At 46.1% G+C, this 22984-nt stretch overlaps 1 long non-coding RNA gene across 1 annotated transcript in view; it reads right to left on the reverse strand.

Moving 5' to 3' along the window:
- The window catches only part of LOC310697712, a 1172922-nt gene extending 1152370 nt beyond the window's left edge, over positions 1 to 20552 (reverse strand). Inside the window, exon 1 of the long non-coding RNA XR_014521149.1 lies at positions 17517 to 20552. This is a non-coding gene — a long non-coding RNA (uncharacterized lncRNA). The remainder of the gene's footprint in view (positions 1 to 17516) is intronic.
- Positions 20553 to 22984: the final 2432 nt, after the last annotated feature.

Below are 22984 nucleotides of genomic sequence, written 5' to 3' on the forward strand. Positions count from 1 at the left end.
CCGGCACTCTCCCCACTGATCTCACTGGAAGAGTCCCTCAGCCTTCCCTCCAAAGTGCTCTCATCCCCTCCTTCCTTCTTGGTGTCACCTTGATTCCCTTCCCCCTCGGAAACCCTCTCTCTCTCCTTGCTGGTTCCCTCTCCTGCACTATCGGGGCGACTTCTCTCTCTGCTGGTCTCCGATGTCAGTTCCCTGACATCCACCTCCCTCCCAGACCCCCCTTCCTCCCCCGTCCGTTCCTGGGACGGTGAAGCTGGAAAACCTCGGAAGGAGTTGTCCTCCTCCTCAGAGGATTCAAACACCTCTCTCCACCTGCTGCCGTCTTTTTGCGCATCCTCTTCTGCCCACTCGTCTTCCTCCTCCTCGGATCTTCCCCCTTCCTCCTCTTCAGGGGGGGGGGAATCCCATAAACTCCTCTTCCTCCTGTGTGTCCCCAAATTGCTCCTCCCAGAACCTTCCTAAAGGTTTGGGTTTTCTTGGGAACCTGCGATGGAACTCCTCCTGCAAATACTCATCCCTGATCTCTTCTGCTGGAACCCATGTGTTCTCGGATTCGGGTTCCCCCTCCCAAGCCACCAGATACTCCACCCGCTTTCCTCTCCACCTGGAATCAATGATCTCCGCTGCATGACTACTGAGTTCCCTTTCCTCCACCCATGGATGCATGGGTGTTTCTCTTTCTTGCCCCATAAACTCCCTCCCTTCCCTGTACGGTGAGAGTAAGGACCTGTGGAAAACCGGGTGCAATTTCATGTTGCTGGGCAGTCTGAGTTTGAAAGCGACAGGGTTCACCTGTTGTGTTACCTCAAAAGGTCCCAATCGTTTGGGCCGTAGTTTTTTACACCCCCCTTTGAACGGTAATCCTTGGGTAGACAACCACACTCGGTCCCCCACTCTTATGGTTTCCCCTTCTCTGCGGTGCTTGTCCGCCTGCCTCTTGTACGCCTCCTTCGCCCTCTCCAGGTTGACCCTGAGTTGTTGGTGTAACGCCTCCATTTCTTCCACAAATTGCTCGGCTGCCGGTACACTCCAGTTTCCCTCCCCCTCCCCTGGGAAAGCCCTGGGTTGACACCCGTAATTGGCCATGAAAGGGCTCATTCCCGTGGACACATGTTCCGCGTTATTGTATGCAAATTCAGCCAGTGCTAGTTTGTCCACCCAATCGTTCTCCCTTTTGTTAACGTAGCAGCGCAGATACTGTTGAAGTATGCTATTGGCTCTCTCTGCTTGCCCGTTGGTCTCCGGATGTCTGGCCATCAAGAAACTCACCTCCACTTCTAACCGACTTATCAGTTTCCTCCAGAACCTGGAAGTGAATTGCCGGCCTCTGTCAGACAAAATCCGCAAGGGGGCGCCATGCAACCTGAAGACATGATTAACAAACAGCCTAGCTGTTTCCTCGGCTGTCACTGCGTGCGAACACGCAATAAAATGACACATTTTGGTCATCAAGTCCACTACCACCATGACAGCCGTTTTACCCTTGGACCTAGGTAAATCGGTCATAAAGTCAATTGAGACCACCTCCCATGGTTTTTCTGGTGTTGGCAAAGGTTCCAGTAACCCCACTGGTGCTGCCCTCTCCCCCTTGGCCCGCTGGCAGCGTTCGCACCCTCTTACGTATTCTCGTACATCTTCCCTTACCCTTGGCCACCAGAACTGCCTAGTGACTAGCAACATGGTTTTGTGTTGACCAAAATGTCCCGCCGTGGGGTTGTCATTAAGCTGTTTGAGTATCTTTCCTCTCAAGTCCCCTTCGGGTATGTACAACGCTCCCTTATAGTACAAAACCCCCTCCTTTACCTCAAAACCCCCCTGACCTTCTGCTGCATTTCGGATCTCTCTGATTTTGGTTTGGGCGTACTGGTCATCCCTCGTCCACCCCACGAGTTCTTGCCTCCCTACCAACACTCCCCCCCACACCCATTGGTTCTCTGGTATGACATGACGTACTTCCGGTACTCCCTCTCCTTCCAAGTACTCTGGTTTGCGAGAAAGGGCGTCTGCGCGAACGTTTTCCTTCCCCGGTACGTACCTAATCTCAAAAAAACTTTGAAAACTCCTGTGCCCATTGCACTTGTCTTTGATTCAAGACACGTGCAGTTCTCCAATACTCTAGGTTCTTGTGGTCCGTGCACACCTGGATCTTGTGCTGTGCACCTATTAGAAAATGTCTCCATCGGCGAAAGGCCTCATGAATGGCCAGCAGTTCCCGATCATACACAGTGTAATTTTGTTCGGACTTATTCAGTTTCCTTGAGAAAAAGGCGCACGGCTTCCACTCTCCACGATCTCCCGGCTGAAGTAAAACAGCTCCCACCGCTCGATCTGATGCGTCTGTCTCCAGCTTCATTGGCTTCCACAGATCTACGTGTAAGAGTTGCTCTTCCGAAGCGAACGCCCTCTTTAGCTTCTCAAAGGACTGCTGAGCCTCCGTCGTCCATTCAAACTTCTTGCTGCTTAGACAATCGGTTATGGGCACTGTTAAGTGGGCGAAGTTCTTAATGAATTTCCTATAGAAATTCCCAAACCCCAAGAACCTCTGCACGTCCTTCCGGCTCTTGGGAGTCTTCCATTCTAACACAGCCTGCACCTTGCCCGGGTCCATGGCTAATCCCTTGTCCGACAATCTGTAACCTAGGAACTCCACCTCTCAGGCACGGAATTGGCACTTCTCCAATTTGACCCACAGCTGGTTCTCCTGCAGCCTCTTTAGCACTTCCCTGACGTCTTTTACATGCTGCTCCTCGTTCTCTGAGTAGATAAGCACGTCGTCCAGGAAAGCCACACAATTCTTGTACAGCAGGGACCCCAGCACATGGTGCATGAATGCTTGAAATGTGCTGGAGCCTGATTGTAATCCGAAGGGCATCACGAGGTACTCAAAGCCCCCCAGAGGGGTGAACATCGTGGTTTTCCATTCATCCCCCTCCCTCATCCTTATCAAATTGTACGCCCTTCGGAGGTCCAACTTGGTAAAAACCTTCCCTTTCCTCACTCTGGCCAGAATATCATCTATTCTAGGCATGGGGAAGGTCACTGGTTCCGACACGAGGTTTAAGGACCTGTAATCTACGACTAATCTCGGTTCTTTGGAGTCCCTTTTGTCCACAAAAAACACCGGACTGCCCCCCATCGCCCTTGATTCTCGTATGAACCCCCTCTTCAGGTTCTTGTCAATAAACTTCTGCAACTCCTGCTTCTCCCTGTCTGACATGGCGTACAGCTTACCCACTGGTAACTGGGCCCCAGGGAGTAGGTTGATCTGACAGTCGAAGGGCCTGTGGGGGGGGGGTAGTCTATCCGCCTCCTTCTCACTGAAGACTTCTTGCAGATCAGCATACTGAGGTGGTACCCTCCCCTTTTCTCCTGTCACCATCCCTGCCACTCTGGCCACTGCCATTCTCTGGATCTCCCCTCTGTGACAGTGCTCCATGCAATAAGCTGACCCAAAGGAGACTGTTCGCTGGTGCCACCCCACCACTGGATCATGCAATGCCAACCAACTCATGCCCAGTATGATTGGAGGTCCTGCTAGTGTGGCCACGTGAAAAGCAATTGTTTCTGTGTGTCTGGATACTCTCATCTTCATAGGAGGTGTCTGGTGGGTCACTTCTCCCCCCAGGAGTTCCCTCCCATCAATGGTTGTTACTTGCAAGGAGTGCTCCAATGGCAATAACTGGAGCTGGTGTTCCAGGGCAAATTCCCTGCTAAAAAAGTTGCAAGAGCTCCCTGAATCCAACAATGCCTTCACCTTGATTGGGTGCCCGTTTGGGAGTTCTAGCACCACCTCTATGGTGATGGCTGCCTGGGGAGGGTCTGGCTTGGGCACTTTTACTGGGTACTTGCCTGGCTGCTGTGCCCACTCTTCGGCAGCCAAGCATTGTCGTTTCCCTCCTCCTTTTCCTCCTCCTGCTCACCACCAACAGCCCCCACCATTCCTTGCCACGCCTTCCTCTGAGGGCAGACCCTGGCGAAATGTCCCGGCTGTTGGCAGATAAAGCATTTCTTGGTGGCTTTCCCCTCCTTCTTGCGCGCCTCGCCAGCATTTGAAACCCCGCGCGTGCGTGCCTCCAATTTCCATTGGTTCCGCTGGCGGCTGAGGCGGCTCTGGCATCTCGGGAATCCAGTTGTCATGACAACGCTCCGCTCTCCCTTCCCGCCTTTCCATCGCCCGCGTCTCTTGTCGCACTCCCACCGCGAGCACCAACTTGGTCAGCTGGTCCATCGACTCTGGGTGGGGCGAGCGGGAAAGTTCGTCTTTTACCCAAGGGGATAACCCTTCCTCAAACAAAATTTGCACTGGTTCCGAACCCAGTTCCCACCCAAGTTTATGGATCAACATGGCAAAATGTGACCAGTATTCTCTCACTGATTGGTTCCCTTGTTTGCAACTCATAAGCTCCTTGCGCGTCACGCTCAGCTCCACTTGACTCGAGAACATATGGTCCATGGCGCTGAAAAACTTCCTAAGGTCCTTTAGCGAGGCATTTTCGGACGCCATCAAGGGTCGAACCCATTCCCTGGCCCCGCCCTGGAGGTGTCCAATCACAAAAGCAACCCGAGCCCCATCGTCCACAAAATCATCATACTGCAGGTCCAGTGCATACTGCACCTCTGTCTTAAATGCGTTATACTCTCTGGGGTTGCCCCCAAACTTCGGCACTAGTCCCGGTACCTTCCTCGCGATGGGGGTGGGTTTCCCCTGGGCATCCTGAGTCCTCCTTTCGTCCAGTCGTGCCGCCAGAACCGCCAGCTGTTGTTCCAACTCTCTGTTTCTCTCTTCCAGAGATGGTCCGCCCCTGGCTCCTTCCTCAGCGCCTACTCCTCCGGTTAGACTCATGACGGTGCCCCTTTCTGATTGTTCTGCACAAGCAATGTGAGGGACTAACGGATTGCTGTAATGGGAATTGTAGTTGCTTGTGTGTAAGTCACCGACTTCCCTAAACTGCTTGTTGTTTAAACCTTTCCCTAACTGAAGCGCACTCCTGTGCGTCTGCTTCAGTCGCTGGCAGAATCCGTTAGTGGGTGTTTCCTAAATTTTTTCCAACATAAGAATTCCTTGACAGCCAGTCTCCGCCTAGCCTCTCTGCGCGGAAGCCTTCTGCGCAGAGTAGGCGTGCCCAGTGGTGGTCCGGCACTCTCCCCACTGATCTCACTGGAAGAGTCCCTGAGCCTTCCCTCCAAAGTGCTCTCATCCCCTCCTTCCTTCTTGGTGTCACCTTGATTCCCTTCCCCCTCGGAAACCCTCTCTCTCTCCTTGCTGGTTCCCTCTCCTGCACTATCGGGGCGACTTCTCTCTCTGCTGGTCTCCGATGTCAGTTCCCTGACACGGACCTTTGTTGGCAAGGTGATGTCTCTGCTTTTTAAGATGCTGTCTAGGTTTGTCATTGCTTTTCTCCCAAGAAGCAGGCGTCTGTTAATTTTGTGACTGCTGTCACCATCTGCAGTGATCATGGAGCCCAAGAAAGTAAAATCTCTCACTGCCTCCATTTCTTCCCCTTCTATTTGCCAGGAGGTGATGGGCCCAGTGGCCATGATCTTCATTATTTTTATGTTGAGTTTCAGACCATATTTTGCGCTCTCCTCTTTCACCCTCATTAAAAGGTTCTTTAATTCCTCCTCACTTTCTGCCATCAAGGTTGTGTCATCTGCATATCTGAGGTTGTTGATATTTCTTCCGGCAATCTTAATTCCGGCTTGGGATTCATCCAGCCCAGCCTTTCGCATGATGAATTCTGCATATAAGTTAAATAAACAGGCAGACAATATACAGCCTTGTCATACTCCTTTCCCAATTTTGAACCAATCTGTTGTTCCATATCCAGTTCTAACTGTACCTTCTTGTCCCAAATAGAGATTTCTCAGGAGACAGATGAGGTGATCAGGCACTCCCATTTCTTTAAGAACTTGCCATAGTTTGCTGTGGTCGACACAGTCAAATGCTTTTGCGTAGTCAATGAAGTAGAAGTAGATGTTTTTCTGGAACTCTCTAGCTTTCTCCATAATCCAGCGCATGTTTGCAATTTGGTCTCTGGTTCCTCTGCCCCTTCGAAATCCAGCTTGCACTTCTGGGAGTTCTCGGTCCACATACTGCTTAAGCCTGCCTTGTAGAATTTTAAGCATAACCTTGCTAGCGTGTGAAATGAGTACAATTGTGAGGTAGTTGGAGCATTCTTTGGCACTGCCCTTCTTTGGGATTGGGATGTAGACTGATCTTCTCCAATCCTCTGGCCACTGCTGAGTTTTCCAAATTTGCTGGCATATTGAGTGTAGCACCTTAACAGCACCATCTTGTTATCAGCAGTGCTTTCTAAGGCCCATTTGATTTTACACTCCAGGATGTCTGGCTCAAGGTCAGCAACCACACTACCTGGGGTGTACGAGACATCCTGCCACCTCTTCTTGATGTCTTCTGCTTCTGTTAGGTCCTTACCACTTTTGTCCTTTATTATGGTAATCTTTCTACGAAATGTTCCTTTCATATCTCCAATTTTCTTGAGCAGATCTCTGTTTTTTTCCATTCTATTGTTTTCCTCTATTTCTTTGCATTGCTCGTTTAAGAAGGCCCACTTGTCTCTCCTTGCTATTTTTCGGAAATCTGCATTCAGTTTACTGTATCTTTCACTATCTTTCGCTATCTCCCTCGCATTTTGCTTGCCTTTTCTCCCCCACTATTTGTAAGGCCTCATTGGACAGCCACTTTGCTTTCTTGCATTTCCTTTTCATTGGGATGGTTTTTGTTGCTGCCTCCTGTATATTGTTGCTAGCCTTCATCCATAGGCACTCTGTCCACCAAATCTAAATCCTTAAACTGTTCCTCACTTCCACTGTGTATTCATAAGGGATTTGATTTAGATTGTATCTTACCGGCCCAGTGGCTTTTCCTACTTTCTTCAGTTTAAGCTTGAATTTTGCTATAAGAAGCTGATGATCTGAGCCACAGGCAGCTCCAGGTCTTGTTTTTGCTGACTATATAGAGTTTCTCCATCTTTGGCTGCAGAGAATATAATCAATCTGATTTCGATGCTGCCCATCTGGTGATGTCCATGTGTAGAGTCGTCTCTTGTGTTGTTGGAAAAGAGTGTTTGTGATGACCAACTTGTTCTCTTGACAGAAGTCTATTAGCCTTTGCCCTGCTTCGTTTTGAACTCTAAGGCCAAACTTGCCAGTTGTTCCTTTTATCTCTTGACTCCCTACTTTAGCATTCCAATCCCCTATAATGAAAAGAACATCCTTCTTTGGTGTCATTTCTAGAAGGTGTTGTAAGTCTTCATAGAATTGCTCAATTTCAGTTTCTTCAGCACCAGTAGTTGGTGCATAAACTTGGATTACTGTGATGTTAAAAGGTCTGCCTTGGATTCGTATCGAGATCATTCTATCATTTTCTTATTATAACTACTTAATGCCTGAATCTAGGTCACAGGTCACAGGCTCACACCATATTCATATCTTGAATGTGCCCTTAATGCAGGATTTGTGAGGAAAGAGACAATGGGGAGGTTTCCCACTTTGACCTTGCAGAGAAATATTTGAGGTCAATTTGTTCAGGACCTTTTCTATGGGGTTTCAGACATGTGGTTTATATATACAGTTATGAACATTTATTTTTTTATATATGATCTTAAAATTATTATAACACCAGTTCAATCTATTTCCAATAAACTAAATTGCCACTTATGTGAAAGAAATCTGAGAGGAATGAATTCATTATGTCAGTAAATTTCCATTCACTGACAAACTGAAGTGTTAGTATGTTTTTTGTTTATCATTAATACATTTTATAACCACTCTACCATTAGTGCTTTTCTTTCTTGATGAGAAACAACCTATAGTTCTGCAATGCACCAGAATTACTAAAAAGACAGAAAGCAAAGCACTTTGCATTACAAAATACAGAGAAATGTCTATCACCTACACAAGGAAAAAGAATACTTCTCATACACAGTTTTGCTATAGAAAGTCATTTTCATGTTTTTAAAGTAGGTTTCTGACATGTCTTGTGCATGCAGACTAAAAGTTAAGGTACAATTTAACCAATGAAACTATTTCCTCATTAGCTGAATCTTGTTTACATACATCTCCTGACTAGAAGGAAACTGAGTCTTCCGTGGGCACTTTGTCCTCGAGCTTGTCTCAGGCCTGAAGTGTAGGAGGCCCTAAGAATAATGATGGGTGTGTTCTTGAGGGAGTGAAGCCTTCCACGCTGAAAGAGTGAAGAAGGAGGCACGTGTCCAGGCAGACAGCTGAATCAGCAGCCCCACAATTAATGGACAGGGAAAGTTAGCACAAGACACATGATTCATTTTGCAGAACACAGGAAAGCAGACAAGAGAGGAACTGTGATACTTTTCTGAGGAGTCAGAGGAAGAAGCAAAAGTCATCATAAACTTTCCTGATCTGATGTATAATGTTCCAGAGCTGCCTTCTACTGCCACACCACCTAGCACAGATGCAGAATAAGAAAGAGAAGTAGAGGAGCAGATTCCAAGAAGGAGCACAACCAGAGGGGAGGAGACTGACAATGATATGCCTGTGTTAAAGGGTGAGGAAGATGGTGTTATAGAGTGCAGGTGAGATTCCCCCTAAAACCTAGTTGTGAATAAATACTAGGATTGCAATTAATTTGGAAATGATTACAACATAAACTGCAGAGCTGTACCAGGCAGGGAATTCCTGGGCTGTCTTATACAAACCAACCTGGCCAAGCTACATCTAGCAAGAGAATAGGAGAGGGCCATTGACTTCTTCCCCCAAGTGTGAACAGAGACTGGGGATTTGGGAGGTTGCCAGGGTAGCTGCTCTGGGGGAGGGCAAGGGAAGAAGAAGGGAGAAAAAGGTGAGACCCATCTTGGAGGCAGGCAGCATGAAGATTGCCTGCACTGCTGCCTCTGGAAATGTGCATGCCATAAGATCTGGACTCCCTCCATGCAGACTGAAGGTGTAAATAGGTGAATAAACCGTATTTCTTAAAGTACGATAGTCTCCACTGTGTCTTCCATTCTCCAAAGGGACACAGACCCTGTGTGTGTGCCTGGGACCCCATGGGCTTTTGACACCACTTGGCAGAGAGAGGGGCAGGCACACGGCTTTTGTAACAATACCGACAAGATTCCAGAGCCAGATGTCAGACACTCATTGAGACCCAACAAAGGTGTTCCAACCCTACAGTTGTCCTACCTCACCTCTTCCACTGGGAAGAGATTGCGCAGATGCCAGTCACTGAAGCTTCCCTGTGGAGGGATGTTGCACAGGAAGAGAGAGATGCACCAGAACCAGACCTCGTAGAACATTTTTGGCGGGCATGTAAATGGGAGCACATGTATCAATGGGAACCCAAGCAACACCACTGCTCTGCAGGGCCATGTTGATACACTCCACATGGCAGCCCCATCCTGCCTTTCCCAAAATTAGTGTGAACATGGGGGTGGTGAGGGCAAAGCAAGATTAAGATCAGAAGCAGAAATATTTTGTCATTGCGGGGAAGGAAGGCATGAAACACAACGCACAGGACACACATGCAGACACGGTCCTTTCCTGCAACATTCTCCCTGTCCCCATAAAGCTGGGTGACTGTTAAGGAGCAATGGGTTTGCCTGGGCGGAGAGGTAGAGAAGAAGAGGGGGGGAGGGATGTTGGGGGGAAGAAGGAGAGAGAAACACAGAAGACTCTCCTCACTTTCAGGGTTATTTTTATATCCCTCCTTATAGAGCACACACACATCCAGGCACACATCCAGAGAGAAAAGAGAGAGATAATGCAGGAAAATATGGGCTGCAAGTTAAGGAATGTTCAGGGGAGCCCTGGGGGGGGGGCTTCTTTCATTAAGTCACCCCAGGGTGCCACGGCACAATGGTTGAAAACCGATGAACTATGCTTGGGTCAATACCACAGAGTAAGCTATCTTGCCAGGCTTAGCTATGTCCACTTCCCCTCACCTTTGGAGGAACTAGCTAATCAAGACTTTGCTGTTTTTCAGTCTACCTGTGCATCTCAGCATGTAAACAGGTTTGAGCTGGTTACTCCAGCTCAACCACATGTCTCATCCTGCCCACACCCACCCCTGGAAGGGCTTGAACCAACAACCTTCTGGTTAACAGCCAGACACAGTGACCCATTGCTCCACAAGGCCAGACCTTTGAAGAGTTGGTAAGTAAACCATTTTTTGACTTACCTTTTCCTGCTGGGGGAAGAGGGAAGTTTTGGAACTCACTTGGAAGGACATATTTTAAAGGTCTAACAGCCTATATTTCTTTGCTTTACTTTTGTGACTTTAAATCTCTGCTGGGGTTCTCTCATCAAAGAGTATTTGCCCCAAACTTGGATTTTGGCACCTCGGGAATCTCCTTTGTATATATGGAAAGACACACACGCATAGAGCACCAGCACAAGCCATTGTAGAATTGAAAAGCAGCATATTTGGTCTCTCCCCAGCACTTTTCTTGGAAGTACCTGTGCGAATGTTGTGGATAGTAGGAGAGGATATATTGATTAAATATTATCCTTCCTCACTCACGGTAGTGAGCTGGTAGCATAGTACATTCCCCTGTATATTGCAGGAAGCTAGTTGGTAGATTTGTTAGAATCTCTTGAGTTAAACAATCCAGTCTGGCTTGTCCAGATTGGACTTGTTCCTGCTAAATCCCCTTTGTTCCCTCTTAAAAAGAATAAAGACACAACAGTCTTCTCTAAAAACATCAGATGTCAAGGAAATAAACAACTATGTGCTTTTAATTCTGTTGGGAGCCACCCAGAGTGGCTGGGGAAACCCAGCCAGATGGGTGGGATATAAATAATTAACAATAAGTAGTAGTAGTAGTAGTAGTAGTAGTAGTAGTAGTAGTAGTAGTATACTTACATTCAGTTCGCAGTATGATCCTGAAGGCAGGCTTTAGCTTGTAGTTACAGAAGAGAGTGTGGGTTCATCCCATATGGGGAGGGAGTCCATGTGCTGCTGGCTGAGAGCCAGCAGACAGCAAAAGCATCAAGATGGAATAAAGCAATGAAAGGAAGATGGCTGTGTGACCAGCCCTTTTATGGGGTCTCCCAGGATCTTGCCCATCTACCTGGTGACAAGCAGGGGGAGGATGCTCCAGACAGGTGTGACAGGAAGTCCTCCTGGCTGGAGTAACATCCCCCTGTGTGTCCACTCTGGGCAAATAGGAAATGTTGTATTTGACTGCTTTCTGTGATGTTGCATCCCATAGTACCTAAAACAGTGCTCTTTGTGCTGACATTGCAGCTGAGTTCTCCTCACAGCCAGTATGCTATAAAAGGACCTTGTCTCCCATCCCAGTATCTGTGATTAGCACAAAGTGTTAGCCTGTTTTCACAGCAAGCAGAATGGTGCCTCTTTCCAATCATTGGTAGGGCTTGTTCTCTTGCATGAATCTCCAGATTTGTGTAACATTAATAATAACTACTTCAGTTTTCCTGATAACAGTGTTTTCATTTGTTTTTTAGCCTAGATAGCACTGATAGAGCAGTCCTTGCAGAGTGTAGCTGTGTAACACTTAAAAAAGAAAAGAACCAGGATTTCTACACCTCAGCCAAGAATTACTTTACAATTGCTAACCGGCATTGCTATGACTGCCCCACTACAGATTCAGAAATTCTCAAAAAGGCAAAACCAGCAATGAATTTCTTGTCAAAAACAGCTTAAAAACGAGGGTAAGACTTCAAAATGTGTAAGATTCGGCTTGTGGGAGACTTGCTCACTAAAAAAACTGCATTCTCCAGAAGTCAGGACTTGCACCCTAACTTACTCCCCACCCTTTCAAGTCATTCACTGCCTTTGGTTTCCCAGCTCCCGTAAAAGAAGCCAAACACCAAAAAAATCCTCCTTGCAGGTGAACCAAAATGTGTGATTAAGCCTTATTTCTACTGACATGCAAGTAACCCTCCAAACAAGTGGGGGGTTTTGTTGCTTTTTTTTAAAGGGCCAGTTCTTTTAAAAGCCACAGAGCTAATAAAACAAAATACTTCACGTTTGTTAAAATTTGTCAGACCGACAGTTTGTCCAGACTGGTACGTGGATTTTTGGAACAGACCTGGTTAGTGAAGGGCTGGACTTAAAAATGCCTATAACAGAAAGTGACCAATAAAAGGCTGCAGTAGTAGATAGGTAGCCGTGTTGGTCTGCCACACCCCTCCCCACCTTCTCACTATATAGAAGGATCTGGCAACTTCTATTTCAGTGTATCTGAAGAAGTGTGCATGCACACGAAAGCTCATACCAAGAACTAACTTAGTTGGTCTTTAAGGTGCTACTGGAAGGAATTTTTTATTTTCAATAAAAGGCTGATTGAACTATGCTTGCTCCTTGGAAAAAAGATGAATGGGGGGGCATTTCTTTCTTTTAGAGCTCTTCAAATTAAGGGGGCAGCTTCCAAACTGAAGCTGGCTTCAAAACTCTGTAACAAGAGCAGGCTTTTGCATGTCAGCAGGTGGATTTAACATGTGGTTGTAAGGTTATCTAGAAGCTTGCAAAGTACCTGGTAGCATAAGTGGTTCCTTCCTTCCTTCCTTCCTTCCTTCCTTCCTTCCTTCCTTCCTTCCTTCCTTCCTTCCTTCCTTCCTTCCTTCCTTCCTTCCTCTTTCTTTCTTTCTTTCTTTCTTTCTTTCTTTCTTTCTTTCTTTCTTTCTTTCTTTCTTTCTTTCTTTCTTTCTTTCTTTCTTTCTTTTGGAGCACTGCAAACTCTGCTCTCATGTCTCATTGAGTCCTTGAAGGATGTCAACATAAACTCAGCCAGCAAGCCATGCACTGCTAAAGGGCACGGTTGGTTTGACCAAAGAAGGAAGCCTTAAGGAACGCTTATTTGGCCTACAGAAACGCTGGACTAAATTACTTACCTCCATCTTATTTCAAAATCAAAAAAGAGTACAAAGCCCTTTTGGCCTCAAAAAAAAGGCAGTCCGAACAAAATTCCTGGTCCCTGCTATTGAATGCCTCACTAAACAATGAAACTAAACTCTTTTGGCAACTGGTCTCCGACTCAATGAAAAATAGTTCTTCAGCCCCCAGCTGTGCCATTCCAACTCAGGATTGGGAGAACCACTTCAGAAATATATTTATGGAAAATCCAAACCTCCCTTCCAGCATGATGACAGGGCAGAATTTTCACTGCTCCCTCATTGGAGGCCGGTTACTGTGGAGGAAGTCCATACATTAATTGGGAATCTGAAGAGCGGAAAGGCTCCGGGGAAAGACTTTATCCCAGCGGAGTTGATTACATTAAACCAGCACTGGTGGGCTCCGCTTCTGGCAGCACTTTTTACAGTAGTAAATAACTCGGGTAAGGTACCATATAGCTGGAAACATGCTATAGTAGTCCCAATCTTTAAGACAGGCCACCCAAATGTACCCTCCAATTATAGGCCAATTATAGGCCAATTAGCCCGCTTTCAATAATTGGGAAGCTGTATGCCCGATTCCTCAGTAGCAAACTGACAACTTTTCTAAATGAACATAATATACTATCTGAAGCCCAGACAGCCTTTCGTGAGAACCATTCAACATCAGACCACTGTCTAATGCTGTCCTTCCTAGCTGAGAAGTATACCAGGCCTCTACAGGGTAAACTCTTCGTGGCCTTCATGGATCTGAAATCAGCGTTTGACTCCATCCCCAGATCCCAGCTATGGTCCAAATTAAATCTGATTTTGCAGGACAAACGACTCCTCTTTCTTATAAAAGCCCTGTACAATGGAACCAAACTGCAGGTCCGATGCGGTCGACAGGGGCAGTTATCAAACAGCATCGAGATGACTGGGGGGGGGGGTGAGACAGAGATGCATTTTGGTCCCCACATTGTTTTGTCTATTCTTAAATGACCTAGAAGAGAGCTTAATGGACCCAGATGGACACCTTCCAAAAATAGGAATGAGAAGGACCCCCTTGTTGTTATATGCTGATGACGCGGCCATCATCTCACGTTCCAGACCGGGTTTGAATTATCTGCTGAGGAAATTTTCTGATTACTGTTCTGGAAATGGTTTATCCATTAATTATGAAAAATCTAAAATTTTAGTTTTCGAAAGAAGCTTCTCCTGGTCTAAATGGGTGCTGGATGGCCATAACCTTGAACAGATCAAATACTTCAGTTATCTAGGGCTCACATTCCGTCATACAGGATCTTGGAAGCACCACTGGCAAACCTCCCTTCAAAAGGCGGAGATCACAAAACTAGCCATACTCAGATTCTTTTTCACAAAGGGTGGCAAATATGTTCCAGCAGCCTTAAAGGTTTTCAACACAAAACCCATTTCCCAACTCCTGTACGCTGCAAATGTCTGGCATAATGGGGACCTGCCAAAGCTAGATGGCTTTCAGGCAAAATTTCTACGATCTCTGCTGCAGGTACCCAGCTGTGTCCCCAACGCCATCCTTCTGTTAGAAGCTGGTGAATGCCCAATTTCAACTAAAGCGTGGTGGGCTGCCCTAAAACATTGGCTCAGGATTTCAGTGTTTAATCTAGGGAAGGGTTTGTACCAACACCTGACCAGCGAGGAATTTGTCAGCAAATGGCAGAAAACCATGGCTAAAAAGCCACCTCTATTGGTCTGTCATTCCCCCCCCCCAACTGTATTACCTGGGTTATGAAGGCGCCCAAAAGATGCTAAAGCAAAGATTATGGGATAATGCACACAGTGACTTGCGATCTTGATCACACGCAGTCTGTAGTCCGCTGGCAGTAGGAGTACAATATGGGTATGTCTTTAAGTTAACATCTTACATTAAAAACCTGACAGTACCAAACTATCGAAGGCTTTTCACCAAAGCCAGACTAAACGTCTTTCCTTCTGCAGTGTTGGATGGCAGGTTGAGAGGAGTTCCCTACCAGGCAGGTTGAGAGGAGTTCCCTACCAGGACAGACTTTGCTCATGTGCTCAAGACATCGATTCCATAAAACATATTTTGTTGCATTGTGCAAAATATGAGCAAGCCAGGGCTGAACTGATACTACCCTTGCTGGTACCTTTCCCGGGAAAATCAGAGGCTCACTATGTCAGGTTCCTATTGAAAGACTGGACAAATGCTAGAACATTAGCAGTAGCAAAGTTTTTATCGGTGGTTGCAAGAACAAATGATCCCTATATTCTGAGCAAAATGCTTGTTTAACCTGGAGGTAGGCTGTATGGCTTGTTTAACCTGGAGGTAGGCTGTATGACTTGTGTATTGCTTTGTAATGATTTTTTGGGACCGTAATAAAGATTGATGATGATGATGTTTCAGTTGCTCTCTGCTTTCATAGAGCTTTCATAGAGAGAGGATGTCTTTGCTGTCTGCGTAGTTAGAAAATAAAACTCTTTACGATGTAGCCATAAATCTCATCACTTATGCATGCTGCTGGAAACTCTGCTTAATGGATGGAAATGTGCCTGAGGCCTCATCAAAGGCTCAGGTCATTAAGTATTTGTCGGAGGCGATTCCGAAGGCACGGCTGGAGGAAAATGAGGCTTTATCAGCTTGGCCGAGCGGAGATACCAACATTTTTGGTTATGGGCCTAGAAGAATGGCAGAAGAACGGAATGCAGGTTATCTTCTCTGCGTGTGAAGAAGATTGATGAGAGGTATGTGTTCTTGCCCCAGGAAGCCTGCCAGTCCCTAATTAATGGCAATAAGGGGTGGACTGTGAACTTTTAGCCAAACTTTTAGCTCTGACCGGTTGAGGCAGAAGCTCAGGAGCATGCAAAGGCCTCAAGAAGTGTGCTTTTGGAATGCAGCTCCTGGTAAACAGACAGAGTCTGCTTTAAATGACACAGAAGGCTAACGCCAGAATAATGGAGGGACTTTGAAATGCCATGGCATTTCCACAGCTTTACAAGGGTAATTATTTGAACTGGGTGCAGTATGCAGAAGCTCTGCTAAGAAAAGAGGGTCAGTTTAATGTGATAACAGATCCCCCCCCCCCGCAGCTCCAGTGACTGAAGAATGGAAGGCTAAGGATTCCAAAGCAAGGGGAACTCTGACGCTTATTGTGTCCCCTGAAGAGTTATGTCTTTTACGTGACAAGGCCTCAGCCAGAGAGATGTGGGACAGTCTCCAAGAGTCACATTTGAGAACAGGAGCGGGTGCTTCTTTGTTCTTTTATGCCAAGTTGCATGATATGGCACTTGTTGATGGAGCAGATGTACGTGCTCACCTCATGGAAATGCAGAATCTCAGGCATGAGTTGCAACAGCGTGGAATCACCTTTTCAGAGGCTGTGTATTCCTTCATGATTCTACATTCTTTGGGTTCGAGTTGGGAAGTGATTGCCAGCCAGCTTGCTGTTTTGCCTACTGCTCAACTAACGGTAGTGCATGCCACTGCTGTGGTGTTAAATGAAGCAGATCGGCGTAGTGCTGGCTGCATCACTAAGTGGGAGTCCTCACAGACGTCATCCCAGAATGCAGTGGAACCACTAGATGGCGCCAAAGCTTTGAAGGCAGTGAAATGCTACTCATGTGGATGTCTAGGCCATGTGAAGAGGGATTGCATGTTAGTATCTACAGCTCACAGGCAGAGGTACCTGGCCTCCCCCGAGGCAATTGAGCGAGATACTGTGCTTACCGTCCGTCTGCGACCCCGGCAGGCTAGGTAAACAAACCCGGCGATTCTTCTCATTAGTTGTGAGAAGAACACACCCTCTGCTTTCCTCTTCTTCTCTCTCCCTCCCTGCATTCTCCCAGGGAGGAGAAATGAGACAGACAGGAGTCCTTTCTACATGTTTTATTCCTGTCACTCAACAGTACATAGAAATGTGACTGCACCCTTCAGACTCCATCAGAAGAGTCACACCTCCTCCCCTGTACTTCCAGCACAGGTCAGATGACACACTGAGCTAACATCCGGTGCTCAGTACAGAGAATAGGCTCCACCTTTCCTCCAACAGTACATCTGCAAAACACAACATCCTGTTTTGCATTCCAGCCATCTGGAGCTGGCTTTTGCCTTGGTGCTTTTTCCTGACAACCTCCCCCAAAAGCAACAATTGGCAAAACATGATCCAGAGAAGAAAACAAACAGTTGTTATACATATAACAGTCCCCTGTTGTTTCAGTTCCACCCTTGGAACTCCCCACCACTGGTTTCACCAGTGTACCTCTCTGGTTGTCTGGCTTCCAAGGAATGAGTGCTTCTGCATTACCTTGGCTAGCTACTCTCTGTTGTGTCTTTGTCTCTGACTTAGACACTGCTTTAATCTGCTTTGAGTTGTTAACAATAGCAACACATGCAACAGCTAAGTTAGCAAACTCTTTTGAGTACCTCTTTGGTGGTACACCCTTTGTGACTCTCTCAGACCTGCGTATGAGGTTCTGATCCTCTGTGCTCACTGGTTCAACCTCTGGACTCTGTTGAGAACCAGTAGCAATCAGTGGTTCTTCCTTCATCTGTGAAGGCCTATCCATTGTGTGAGGTTTCCTCTCAATGACTGTTACAACTGAACTCTCTGAGCTATCACTGTCATCATCATCAGTACCACTGTAACCTGTGACATCAGAAAAATCATCATCATCATCTGAATTGTCACCTGTGGGAAATGTTTGTACTACAACCCGCTCTTGCTCTGGAGCACTCTCTAGGAACTTTGTGAGAATCACCTGACCAGATTCTGACAAAATTACTCTGTAGAGACCCTTTTCATATCCCACAAAAATGCCTTTGGCATTCTTTCTCCACCTGGAGCTTCTGTTCTCACATGAGACCCGAAAACCTTAAAATAGGCAACAGAAGGTTTTCTATTGAACAGCTTCTCAAAAGGAGAACATCCCAACTCTGTTGAGACTTTTCTCAACCACACATGAAGATAGGACGCTAGAGATTCGGCCCAATATTCATGTGGCAAATGTGAACTCAGCAATTGCGCATGCATCCCCTTTTGCAATTCTTTGTTCACTCTAACACAGACCCCCCCTGTTCCACGCTTCGGTCGAAACAGCAACTTTGTGGTCTATCCCTTTTCCATCCAGGAACTTCTGAAACTTCTGTAACAGAAAAACCTGTTTGTCATCTGTGAAAAGACAATCAATGTTAGCATCATGCATATTTTTAACCTTGTCACAAAACTCCTGAAACTTTTCTAAAGTTTCTTGCGGTTTCTCCATCATAAAAACCCAAGAATAATTAGTGAAACAATCCACACACAAAAGGTAAAATCGTGCACCGCCCCTAGATGGTTCTAGAGGACCAATCACATCAGCATACATCCGCTGAAACGCTCTGTTGACCTTCTTGGTCAGCTTCCTGGTGCTCTCACTGGTCACACCTGCAAGAGAGATTTCGTTAGAAACAGAAGAATTACATTTCATGTAATCACTTTGATCAAAAGTCAACAAATACAGTCCATCTTTCTCTTTGGCAGTAAGAAACAGTTCTCCATCTTTGTAGATCTTGCAGCTTTTAGCATCATAGGTCAGTTTCAGTCCTTTCTTTGCAATCTGCGACACGCTCAGCAGATTAAATCTTAGTTCTGGAACCAGGTAAACATGACTTATAGTCAAGTTCAGACTCTCAAGATACACAGTCCCAATTCCGGTCGCTTCCAACTCTTGACCGTTGGCCTGTTCCACAGCGAAGCTTTGCTTCTTCAACGTCGAAAATAATCGTCTGTGCGGGCATAAATGTTTTGTACATCCAGTGTCGATTATGAAAGCGTTCCCAACATCTGGCGTGGTTCCTTTCGCCATCATAGCCTTTGCAGGTTTCACTTGGTACTTGGAACGGCTTTTGCCTGATGCCTCAGGCTTCGTAGAGCTGCTCTTTGCTCCTCTTGACTGTCGCGGCTTCTTACAGTTTCGCTGTAGATGCCCAGTCTGTCCACAATCGTAGCATCGGACAGCACTCAATGCTACTCCATGCTCTCCAGTAGATTCAGCAGTGGGGAGATTTGAACTCTGTTCTACCCTCCCCCTGTCCTTCACTTCCAGTGCAGCAAGTCTGTCATGTTCATTCAGGACGACGGCACACACTCTTTCCGCGGTTAGCTGCGCGGCCGGTAGGGAACCAAGCTGACTGGCAACAACCTTGTAGGTGCGATTAAGGCTGTTTATCATCATGAAGCAAAACACTTCCTCCTGAAGACGGAAATTGCGTTCCACCATCTGTTGACGCAGAAACTTCATTTCTGTCAGGTGCGCTTGAACATCTCCATCAGGCGCAAGTCTCAGATTGGTCAACTTCTCAAAATACAGCAACGCTGAAGAACCAGCATCTCTCTGATGCGTTGTACGCAGCGTGTCCCAAACCTCTTTCGCATTATCTAAATGCTGGATATGCACAAGCTGCTGATCTGAGACACACAGAATTATAGCAGTCCTGGCCCTCACGTTCTGTGACTCCCAACCTCTGGTTGGTGCTGCAGGGATGGGGTTTTTAATTACATCAAAAAGCCTCTGATTTTGCAGCAGGGCCTTCATCTTTACAGACCAAGATGAATAATTGTCATTGTTTAAGGGAGGTGGGTAAGGCAAAGCTCCTGCTTTCTTGGCATCCATCTTGAAGCCAAGCCCCCCTCACTTTCAAACAAGCTGTAAAATCCAACAGTTGTTTTTTCCTTTCTCACTCAGGCAGGCAAACTGCAAGCTGTTTATGCTTTTTGCACCTGGCAGCTACACGCTGGCTGCTATGGAAAGTCCCTTCCAAGAGCACGTAAAGCTTGTAGCCAAAACATTCTCTGGTTTTGTTTCGCTTTCCCAGGCTCACACTCACAGTCCAGCCCTTTTGCCAGTAACTTTCCAACTTTCCGTTACTTAGCAACAATGCATTTCAATAGGACAGTCTTATCTTAACCACAAGAATTTGTGGAATGTAGGCTTCAGCTTCGAAGCTGCAGGCCTCTTCCTCCCGGAGCTTTTGTTTTTCCAAAACGCAGCTCCTATGAAACAGGGAATTAATCATCCTGCGTCCACACTTTTAGCCCGAAATGTGCAGCATACCTTGAACTTTGGTGCTCTGGAAAACACCTCTTCTTTCCACCAGCTGTCTGTTGAGCCTCTGGCTTCTTTCAGACGCCTCTCTTCCTCCTTGGAACAGAGGAGGACAATCCACCAGCCTCTCATGCAGATGTCCGATGAATCGCAACCATCCGAAGGCTGCCATATGTTAGTATCTACAGCTCACAGGCAGAGGTACCTGGCCTCCCCCGAGGCAATTGAGCGAGATACTGTGCTTACCGTCCGTCTGCGACCCCGGCAGGCTAGGTAAACAAACCCGGCGATTCTTCTCATTAGTTGTGAGAAGAACACACCCTCTGCTTTCCTCTTCTTCTCTCTCCCTCCCTGCATTCTCCCAGGGAGGAGAAATGAGACAGACAGGAGTCCTTTCTACATGTTTTATTCCTGTCACTCAACAGTACATAGAAATGTGACTGCACCCTTCAGACTCCATCAGAAGAGTCACACCTCCTCCCCTGTACTTCCAGCACAGGTCAGATGACACACTGAGCTAACATCCGGTGCTCAGTACAGAGAATAGGCTCCACCTTTCCTCCAACAGTACATCTGCAAAACACAACATCCTGTTTTGCATTCCAGCCATCTGGAGCTGGCTTTTGCCTTGGTGCTTTTTCCTGACATTGCATACATTCCAAGGCCAAGGCAACAGAGCAGTGCAGCGAAAGCTCAACGCGTGGAAAAGGCAAAGACAAAGGCAAAGGTCCGAGGTCCAGTACGATGCAACAAAAGGCAATGGTCTCACGCTTCACTCCAAAGGTCCAGAAGACGTCTAGATCTTTCTTCATCGTCAACTTGGGAGCAACCAGGCATGTCTGTCGGGACAAACGCCTGTTCGTGTCCTTTACTCCTCAGGAAGGTGCGATTCACCAAGCGGATGACCACACGATCTCCAGTCAGGGCTATGGAACGGTTGTTCTTCACAGCTTGGATGCATCGATACGCAACATTCTTTTTGTTCCAGATGCTGCACACTACCTACTGAGCAACTCGCAGCTGACTGAACAGGACATAGACGTTTCCTTCAAGAAGAGGAAGTGCACCATCACCAAGAAAGATGACTTTGTATTGCATGCTGATTATGTTGATCATTTATTTGTATTGCATTATGATTCTGTTGATGTTGTGCAGGATGAAACTTGTTGTATTGCAGATACTAACAAGGTTTTGCATGCAGGATGTATTCATGATTATCACAGGAAACTTGGTCATTTAAACTTCGAGCCAGTTTCCAAAATGCCTGCCTTAGTTGAAGGTATGACTATTAAACCCTGCAGGTACCACATGAAGTGTAAGGCATGCGCAGCAAACAAGGTCAATGGCTGCAAAAGTTAAGGTATCTAGTAGACAAGTTACAGAACCATACCAGGTAGTGCATGCTGATCTCATTGGTCCACTAACACCCTTACGGCAAATAGACTGAAATAAATTCTTAAAGAGTTAATTCATAAAGATCAAGCAGGTTTTCTTCCTGGTCGACAATTGAAGGATAATGTAAGACATATTGTTGATATAATAGAATATTTGGAGATCAGGAATGATAAACCTGCCACGTTAATGTTTATAGATGCGGAAAAAGCTTTTGATAATATTTCTTGGCAATTTATGACAAAATTTTCGGAAGTAATGGAAGTGGGGGGATCTTTTCTGAAAGGAATAAAGGCAATATACTCAGAGCAGAAAGCAAAACTGATTGTGAACAATGTCTTGACAGAATACTTTGATATAAAAAAGGTACCAGACCAGGTTGTCCACTGTCTCCACTATTGTTTATTGTGGTACTGGAGGTGTTAACAAACAGATTGAGAGAAACATCAGAAATAAAAGGTATAAAAATTGGTGCAAAGGAATTTAAATGAAAAGCCTTTGCGGATGATTTGGTGTTAACTTTAGAAGAGCTGCACTCCAGTGTGATAGAAGCAATGGAAGGAATTGAAGAATTTGGGCAGTTGGGAGGATTTAAATTGAACAAGAATAAGATGAAAATGGTAGTTTAAAACATGGGAAAAGTTGAAATAGAAAAATTGCAACAAAAATGTGGAATTCTGGTGGTAAAGAAAGCAAAGTATTTAGGAATTTGGTTGACAGCAAAGAATATAAATTTGTATAATGATAATTACCAACCGGTGTGGAAGGAGATTAAGAGAGATTTGGAAACATGGAATAGATTGAAGTTGTCGTATGGGAGATTATCAGCAATTAAAATGTATGTATTACCTAAGATGCTATTTTTATTTCAAACAATTCCCATAATCAGGGGAACAGGACAATTTAAAGAATGGCAGAAAATACTCTCAAGATTCATCTGGCAGTGGAAAAAAACAAGGATTAAATTATTAGTTGATAAGAAAGAAAGAGGTGGATTCTCAGTGCCAGATCTGAAACTCTAATGCGAAGTGTCCTGTCTCTGCTGGTCATGGGAATGGATTAAATTAGAAAATACAGGTCTATTGGATCTGGAAGGATACAACAACAGGTTCAGATGGATCTCTTATCTCTGGCATGACCACATTGAAGATGCTTTTACAGGATGGTTGCAATACCACCAAGTGAATGGTATGGGTATTGTTATGTAGATGTATGGGGGGAGGAGTGCCATCACCTCCCCCAAATATTGAAGGGTAGTCCGGTGAAGGATTCCGGGGGGCATTGCCTCGTCCAAAGCCTATGGAGGTCAGGGCCTAAAGCGCGCCGCCGAGTGGTGACCCCGGGGAAGTCCCTAGTTGACATGCATCAGCAGGGCTCCCCCTGCTGGTGTTAACCCTTCCCGGTCTTCAAGCAATCAGGCTGAAGCCGGATAGTCGATAGGACCAATGCCTAAGCCAATACTGCTCATCACCTGTAACCAATAAATTTGTGGCCTAATTTTAGCCCATTAACCTAAATTACTGTGTCCTGTGTCTTTATTTCTACTGGTGGAAGGCGGGATCTCGCCACGCAACAGGTTCAGATGGCACTCTTATCTCTGGTATGACAAAGTGAAAGTCCATAGAAGCTTTACAAATCATGTGATAAGAGGCCCATTATATGAGGTTTGGGATGGGTATAA

The sequence above is a fragment of the Podarcis liolepis genome (assembly GCF_965112155.1).
Source record: "Podarcis liolepis genome assembly, chromosome: W".
NCBI lineage: Eukaryota > Metazoa > Chordata > Lepidosauria > Squamata > Lacertidae > Podarcis > Podarcis liolepis.